Raw genomic sequence first — 6,000 nt, forward strand, 5'->3', positions numbered from 1 at the left:
TTTGGTATATATGTATCGTTTTCTTTCTTAAATTAATATGCTTACAGAGTGCCAACTGTATTCATTTAACGTCTTATATTAAAATTAATGAAAACTACTAAAAATAGCTAAAAGTGATCTTAAACTAATATTTATAATATTACGTCAATTATTCAGTTAATAATAATAATTTCCGTGTGTGTTAAATTTTTGTACAGTAACTCAATTTGCAGTACAAAGTGTAGTGTAATAAAGTCAGGAAATGATAATGAGATATTTTACTAAACTAGACACTAGATGGAGCGCGACAGCTCAACACTACAGTTGATCCATAAGTGTCATGTGATTAACTCTATTAATTCAATAATCTACTTGATTAGGAAACTGAAACGTTTTTTTTTAGAATAGTCAATTTTAGTGCTTATCAAATTGTTGTTATTGACTCTTTTAATGGAATATTTTTAAGGACTAAACTTAAAAGAAATTATCTGTGGCGAATTTCCCTGTCGAGAAAATACGTGCTTTATTCGATGATTCGCCACAATCTGTAAACTAATTTAGTTGGTCGGTAAGTTCGTTCATCATTTAAGTAAAAAAAAAACAATAATTATTGCAATATCGAGTAGGTAGATCGCGGCGTCGATCTCTTATTCTATGCGAAGATGTTTTTTTGCACAACAACCTGAAAAAAAATTTTTTTTTAATTAAACATTAATATTAATGTAAATAGAGGTGTTAACCCTATATCAACGAAACGTTTGAGATATCCCCTAGAGGTATCCCTTGCAAAATTCGTTTGTTTTTTCCGAACACCCTTCGCCACAGTGTGAATCCCGTAATCCGTGTAGATCGAATTAATAAAGTTTGTCGTTAATCATTATCGTAAGCTGCGAATGCGGAATTAGACGCTGATTACAGCAAGGGTGAATGGCTAAGCTGACTTTATTAGGTTTTTAAGATTCACCGGCGTGAATAGATTGACTTGTGACGGCCTTAAATTTTAGGGACGATGCTTGCCATGTTGCCCGTTTACTGAATAGCTTTAATTTTCCATATTTTTTATAATTTATTATGAATCTGATTTTGAAAGCTTAAATAAATAAATCTTACAAAATTATCGTGATCCTTCTAATATGCTCCTAAACTTTCAATAGGAAAAAAAACACAAAAATCCGTTCGTAAATTTATGAAGCAAGATCACACAGAAGTGATGTGGATAAGTGGATAATGAGTGGGTTTGTGATCACGGGCGGGGCTGCCACGCCTTCTACAAGGCACATCTTTTATTTTTAAGATAATTGGATTTTTCGATATCTCATATCATCATTTATTGTACAAATATTTAAAAGTTATGAAGTTTTTTTTTATGGCAAAATTAATGTTGATCACATTTATTAGTTACGTATATTTGCAAATGGTAAACCATTATGTCGCTGCTACTCATCTGTCTTCGATCTATTTTTCAGCTCACAGATGTTCATTGCTGGACATAGGCCTTTTTTTTTCTGGCCGGGGGCCGAATCTCCTACGAGGTCCCCGCGCATAAGGGGCGCGCGGGGTATGTGAGACTCAATGATCTGCAGGTGCTGAGAGCAGATCGCGGGCCCAAGGATTTAAGGGCCCACCCACTAAACGACTCCCCTGCACTCTTACACCCGACGTCCGATCCCCTCCGAGGTCAGGACCCGGATGAGGTAGGGGGGCTACCGCGGTCAACACTACAACCAGACGGCGCGGTTCACCCCAAGGAAGCCCAGCCGACGGAGCCTTCGAGGCGAATCGAAGGCTCTGAAACGTCGACCGTCTCGGTACGGCAGCCCGTCAGGCCGCCCAGACGGTGCCGCTGATGTCCCGGAATACCCCGCTGGACCAGAACCAGCCTGCCGGGTCGGGACGCGATACACCGCCAACCGGTCGCTCTTTACTCCTTGGCAGCGCGCTAGAGTGCTGGTAGCGCGCCGCGCGGCCGGCGGAGTCGGGCAAAAGCCCTTCTCCGGCCCCCGGCTCGGCGATGACGGATAGGTGCGGAGAGGGATGAGCTCTCCCTCTCTCGTTCCGCCGCTTCTTTCTGAGAGATGGTGAGCTCGCAGAAGTCGAGCATCGCCTTCCATGACTCATCGCTGCCGAGCATCGTTGCTGGACATAGGCCTTCCCAATGAATTTTTGGGTATCAAATTTCAGTTTTAAATTTAGTTCTAGTTATACTAAGATTGTTAGATTACCTATTATCTATATATTAATACGTGAAGCAAAAACTTTGTATACCTTTTTACGAAAATTGCGCGGACGGAGGAGTATGAAATTTTCCACACTTATAGAGAATATAGAGAAGAAGTGCACAATGCTAATTTTTTTTTAAATAATTCATAAAATATACATTAAATCAATAAAGAAAACATTACACACACTACATACCATGTCAAACTTTTGCTCCTGACGTCTGTGGTCCAATTGAGAATAGATTAAATATTGTTTGTCTTTATTAATATTTTTTTTTAGTGTAGCTTTGGTGAAATTTGTGATTATAGAAGTATAAAATACAATCTTACAAATCTTACAATTATAGTCGAATTTCGACTACTACGGGACCTCTAGTTTATTATAGTTACGTCAAATGTTGTTATAATGACACTAAAACTGGTGACAGAATTAGATCATGAATTATATTTTTGTTAATTGGCTAGGGAACCCTAAAAATCATACGCTCCGAATTCCTCCTTCTCCTATTTTGTATTTTTTTAAACAATATATGTGTGTATAGCAGAGGATTGTACCTATATAATACACGTCCTTACGGATCCATCAAATCCAATAACCCTTGCATTAGATGACTTTAGCTCTAATACTAGGAACAGACTTAGGGACCCCGGTCACTCTACTCGTCGAATTTGGCAAAGAGTTCGACGTGCAACCTAACCTAAACAGCAGCCCGCTGAGTTTCTTGCTGGATCTTCTCAGCGGGTCGCGATTCTGACCCGGTAGATTCATTCGCGAAGCAGCTACTCTTGAGTTGTTCTATTTCCTTTGAAGGCGCTCGAGTAGCAAATCCCACCCCTCTTGGCTGAGCCCTTACTCACCCACCTGCCCTGTGGAAACTGGAGAGGCCTTTGGGCCACCAATAATCCCTCAATAACAAAAAAGTAAAAAAAATATGTATAATTTTGTGCTGTGTAAACGATTATAATTTTGCACAACTCTTGTGGTAGGTCAACAGTCACGGTCTTCTCTATGATAAGATCGGGCATCGTTTTCATCAATAGGTCAACTGATCGGACCCGCTACACGTTATTTGAATTAAACAATATCGATTTTTTTTATGTCGGACGGCAATCACTATAAATATCGAGGTAGAGGCGTACAATCAGACGATCAACACGACACAACAATAATAGCTATTGACGAAATACCACAAACAGAAAACAACAAAGTCGAACTCGGTCGAGACCGTATCGAAACGGCCAAATTAAAATTACATCTAATCGTATTGTAAGCGTGAATTATTAATTTGTTGGCTATTGTCCAGGCATCTTCGATGTTTGTATCAAACGATTATACCGCAGCACTTAAATCCTTAGTTTGGTATCGGTTATTCTTACTTAGATATCCTGCTCATTTCAAATACAATTAGAGAATGTTAAACGTTTTGTTTGTATAATAACGAATGTAACATAAACTGTAATGAATAACCATACATATTTTGTCAAATTGACGAGCTCACCAACGGCGGAACCGTTTACCTGATGAACTTAATTCTCAAATGGAATAAGGCATAAAATTGTTCGGTTCGAAAAAGCTTCATTATCCGTGACAATCGACCATCAATCATTCCACAGCTCGCAAAACAATAATCACATTATCATTCTCTCATAATAACAAATGTAGGCCCGAAATGCATAAAGAACCCGCTTTGTAATAATTTTTTTTTATTAAAAATGATTTTGTGAAATATCGTCACAAGGTTGCGCTCCGAACAATGTAAAGTTACGAGCGGTCGTTTTATTTATTGAAATATAAGAAAAAGGACGATCTTGTACGAGATGACATATTGTTAAAGGACCTTATAAAATTATTTGCAATCACGCCATCCGATTCTTGTTACGTAGAAGTAACTTTTGAACGAATCAAAAGTCTCGGATTAATGGATCCGATGGACGTTGTCTAAGAAAAAGTAATTGCCGTCTTCTCATTTTAATAATCATACGGAGGAACCCACTTCAAGAGTGCTATTAATAATGCTTCGAATGAATTTTTCAAATTCCCAAATGTCATCCAGCTTATTAACCGGCTTCGTTTTTTGTTTAACTTTTATTTGTTTTGGAAGGAGCGTTTTGGTTTTTGGCGCGGTCGTTCCGACCTTTCGTTTTTTGTCTCGCGTCATGCAATCCCGCCAGATGAATTATTGTTTTGAGTTAATTACTAGCACACTGATGAAGTCTTTTTCTATGAAATCGCTCAATTGTTTGTAGACTCTGTATGATGGACCGTATCAAATTTAATAAACAGACAATGTTAATTAATTTTATTCCTTGTAAACATTAATCATTTAACTCTGACACGTCTTAAAGAAGAACTAAATATTGTCTCGCCGATGCATGAGATGAAACGTAGCTAATAGCATTTTTTCATAGCTTAGATGAGTGGACGATCTCACGACCCACCTGGTGTTAAGTGGTTACTGAAGCCCAAGTCTATGGGTCCATGTTACTGGAGATCATGTCTATGGTCAACACTGTAAATGTCAGCCATCCACCTTGAGACAAGAGTTCTAAGTATCAGTTTTTTTGTTTTTTTTTATTGCTTAGATGGGTGAACGAGCTCACCTGGTGTTAAGTTGTCACTAGAGCCCATAGACATCTACAACGTAAATGCGCCACCCACCTTGAGATATAAGTTCTAAGGTCTCAGTATAGTTACAACGGCTACCCCACCCTTCAAACCGAAACGCATTACTGCTTCACAGCAGAAATAGGCAAGGTGGTGGTACCGAACTGCGCGGACTCACAAGAGGTCCTACCACCAGTAAGTACAACGTAAGTAAGTAAGTTTTACAGTACAACGGCTGCCCCACCCTTCATCAAACCGAAACATATTACTTCTCCACGGCAGAAATGGGCAGGGTGTTGGTATCTACCCATGCGGGCTCAGAACACGCCCTACCACCAGTAATTACGCAAATTATATTTTTTGCTCGTTTAATTTATATATATTATTCCTTAATCGTGGAAGATGTTCGGGAACATTTTGTTAAGACCCGCTGAGTTTCTCGCCGAATCTTTTCAGTGGGTCGGGATTTCGACCCGGCGGTAGATTTTGCGAAGCCTAGCTCCTGCTAGGGTCAGCTTTAGCAAATTCTTTCAGGTTGATTCTTGAGCTCACCTACCCGTCCGCGCGTAGCTGCCCCCCTGACTACCACCAAGTATGTAGAGAACACCTGATAAGTAGGTAATATATTTCATTACAAAAATTGGTATTTGGCTGCGGGATTCGAATATCTTTATAATATAGTTGCATCTCTCGAAACCGGGTGCCTTGTCCTTTAAGCCACGACGTCTTCTGCAAAGATTTTTTTGACAGTAGTTCATAGATCGACGAATTATTATGATGATTTTCTTTTTACGCAAGTAAGCAGTAAATATGTAAGGGATTGTCAATAATATTTTTACTATTTATTAATTACTAGCTGACCTGGCAGACTTCGTAGTGCCTCAATCGATAAATAAAAGACACATCAAGGGGACACATCAAAGGAAAAACAAAATTGTTTGTTTTTATATAATTCCGAGCTTTTTTATATGTTCCACGAATAATTCAAGACCAAAATTAGCCAAATCGGTCCAGCCGTTCTCGAGTTTTAGCGAGACTAACGAACAGCAATTCATTTTTATATATATATATATAGATAGATTAACATGCCAAACTAGTCTGGCATAAATTTGTTCGAATAATTGTCTGCCTTACCATTATTCTCGGGTGATATTGCCGATTTAATAGAATCGCGAAAGCTTTGGTGCAGTGCCGGAA

Source organism: Bombyx mandarina, chromosome 15 (assembly GCF_030267445.1).
Source record: "Bombyx mandarina strain Sakado chromosome 15, ASM3026744v2".
In the NCBI taxonomy this organism is placed as follows: Eukaryota; Metazoa; Arthropoda; class Insecta; order Lepidoptera; family Bombycidae; genus Bombyx; species Bombyx mandarina.